This window comes from Triticum dicoccoides, chromosome 5B, assembly GCF_002162155.2.
Source record: "Triticum dicoccoides isolate Atlit2015 ecotype Zavitan chromosome 5B, WEW_v2.0, whole genome shotgun sequence".
Taxonomy (NCBI): Eukaryota; Viridiplantae; Streptophyta; class Magnoliopsida; order Poales; family Poaceae; genus Triticum; species Triticum dicoccoides.
In genome coordinates, this window is record NC_041389.1 from 561,776,435 (window position 1) to 561,780,063 (window position 3,629).

Consider the following 3,629-nt stretch of genomic DNA (forward strand, 5'->3'; position numbering starts at 1 on the left):
CCTCGATCTTTCAATTACAATGCAAAAGCTGGAGATAGAGGTGATGATTTTATAGTTCTTTGATACTCCCTTCGTCCCATAATATAAGAGCGTTTTGACACTACACTAGTGTCTAAAACACTCGTATATTATGGGCTGGAGGTAGTAATATTTTAGGTTTATCAGGAATCTTTGATGTTTGTGTTTTTTCTTGTTGCTTTGAGCTCTTTTTTTAGATAAATTACTATAATCGAGTTGTTTTCCAAAATTAAAGTGAAATATGGTAACAAATCAAAAAGGAAAAATTGTGTTTCTCTCTTTGCAAAAGTAAACAATGGACCCAACACTGTGACATCAAAACCCAAGAAAGTAAGTGTGTATTCTAATTTACTTGAGAACACAATGCTATTTTACAAAATTGGTATAAAATGTATAAGGATGTGCTGTAGAAATTCAAGCATTGCAGCACGATTGTGCACCCGATTCTTCTTGTAACTTTCCTTCTAAGTTGGCTCATGATATGTGTAAATTCATGGGTTTGGTATATTTCAAGCAGTTAGAGGCCAAGTTATTGGTTTCCTTCTTCTTCTTTTTGCTATGATTGCTCGTCTTTATAAAATTGATCAATTTTTATTTTTATTATTTACAAATTAAAACGTTATAAATTCTTGACAGATCATTTTTTATTTTCTTATATTTTCAGTTACATCGTTTTAATTTTGTCATAAATTGTTTCATTTGCCCCATCTTGCTCTATTTAATTTTTGTTGTTGTTTGTTATATGTTCTACAAGTACACGACCATTGGTGTAATATTATGTTTTTTTAGGATATAAGTTTTGTTGGGTACTGTATGTAATTTACTTTAGTGGTTCATTCGTGAATTATTATATTTACTTCAGTGGTGTTCCTTGTCAAAAAGATAAAAGGTTTGAAACTTAACATAAACTTGATTATCATCTTTGTGCTTGGAAGGCAGAACATTCTGAATGTGTTGCAAATATTTTCTGGAATGCATGAACATATTTCCAAACAACATTTAAGGCGACATATTTTAATCCTTTGAAACCATTTTCGGAAATGCGGTGAATATTTTTGGAAATGCAGTGAATATTGGGACTGGCTACCGCCCAATTGACTGAAATGAGTATTGGGTTAGTCGATTGACCCAAACTCTGCTTCAGTCAATTATGCAGCATCTGCACAATGCCAGGCAACGCCACCCAGCGTCTGCACAAGCCCACAGCTGGACCATGGGCTGCTCTAGTCTAGTACGGCAGTATAGTATTGGCCAAGCCTTTGTAAATGACCAATGAATGGATTAAGAAACGATTATCAATGAATAGCACTCTCACACATATTTGCATGCAATGGTTAGTGGTTATATGTGCAATCTTGCACATGTATATTTATTTTTATACATGTGCGATCTCACGGATGAATAGCACTCTCACATATATTTATTTATATACATACACATATATGGAAAATGTATTATTACTATGCAAAACTGAGCATAATATAGTGAGATTTCCGCAAAAAAGTGTTTTCTAAAAAGTAATGGACTAGTGACATCGGCATTATCCTTGCAAAAGAAATGAAAAGAAAACTAAAAATGAAATAAAATCTTAGAAAATGAAGTTTTCTATAGAAGAACGAATTCGTGGCATTGGTATAATCTTTTAAAACACGATATCAAAATAATGAAATTTTCTAGGAAAGTACAAAACACTTTAAGAAGAAAGAAATGAAAAAGGAAAAACTTTCAAAACTTGCACACAATTTGCACTGAGATTGCACTATCTGAAATATGCAAAGATAAACATATAATAGTGCAATTTTCGCATTCTATTATAATTTACACAAAGCTTAACTGAAAGAATATATTTTTCTAACAAGAAAGAAAATAAAAAAAAAACTTGCGCTCAACTTTGCACTCAAATTGCACTTTATCGTAATATGCGAAAACAATCATATAATCCTGAAATTTGGGCAACATTATATATTATTTATATGTATATAATTACACTCATCTAAAAACCAACAAAAAATAACCAATAAATAAAAGAAAAAACAAAAAAAATTCAAAACTTGCACACAATTTGCACTGATATTGCACTTTTGAAATATGCAAAGAATAAGCATATAATAATGCATTTTCGCATTCTACAATAATTTACGCAAAGTGTAACTGAAATAATCTATTTCTTTAAGAAGAAAGAAAATAAAAAAACTTGCGCACAACTTTGCACTCAAATTGCACTTTATCGTAATATGCAAAAATAATCATATAATCAGAAAATTTGGGCTAATATTATATATTATTTGTACACAATTTGCACTGAGATTGCACTATCTGAAATATGCAAAGATAAGCATATAATAGTCCAATTTTCACATTCTATCATAATTTACACAAAACGTAACTGAAAGAATCTATTTCTCTAAGAAGAAAGAAAATAAAAAAAACTTGCGCACAACTTTGCACTCAAATTGCACTTTATCGTAATATGCAAAAATAATCATATAATCAGGAAATTTGGGCTAATATTATATATTATTTGTACACAATTTGCACTGAGATTGCACTATCTGAAATATGCAAAGATAAGCATATAATAGTGCAATTTTCGCATTCTATTATAATTTACACAAAGCGTAACTGAAAGAATCTATTTCTCTAAGAAGAAAGAAAATAAAAAAAACTTGCGCACAACTTTGCACTCAAATTGCACTTTATCGTAATATGCGAAAACAATCATATAATCCTGAAATTTGGGCAACATTATATATTATTTGTATGTATATAGTTACACTCATCTAAAAACAAACAAAAAAATAACCAATAAATAAAAGAAAAAACAAAAAAAATTCAAAACTTGCACACAATTTGCACTGATATTGCACTTTTGAAATATGCAAAGAATAAGCATATAATAATGCATTTTCGCATTCTACAATAATTTACGCAATGTGTAACTGAAATAATCTATTTCTTTAAGAAGAAAGAAAATAAAAAAACTTGCGCACAACTTTGCACTCAAATTGCACTTTATCGTAATATGCAAAAATAATCATATAATCAGGAAATTTGGGCTAATATTATATATTATTTGTACACAATTTGCACTGAGATTGCACTATCTGAAATATGCAAAGATAAGCATATAATAGTCCAATTTTCACATTCTATCATAATTTACACAAAGCGTAACTGAAAGAATCTATTTCTCTAAGAAGAAAGAAAATAAAAAAAACTTGCGCACAACTTTGCACTCAAATTGCACTTTATCGTAATATGCGAAAACAATCATATAATCCTGAAATTTGGGCAACATTATATATTATTTGTATGTATATAGTTACACTCATCTAAAAACCAAGAAACAAATAACCAACAAATAAAAGAAAAAAGAAAAAAATTTCAAAACTTGCACACAATTTGCACTGATATTGCACTTTTGAAATATGCAAAGAATAAGCATATAATAATGCATTTTCGCATTCTACAATAATTTACGCAAAGTGTAACTGAAATAATCTATTTCTTTAAGAAGAAAGAAAATAAAAAAACTTGCGCACAACTTTGCACTCAAATTGCACTTTATCGTAATATGCAAAAATAATCATATAATCAGGAAATTTGGGCTA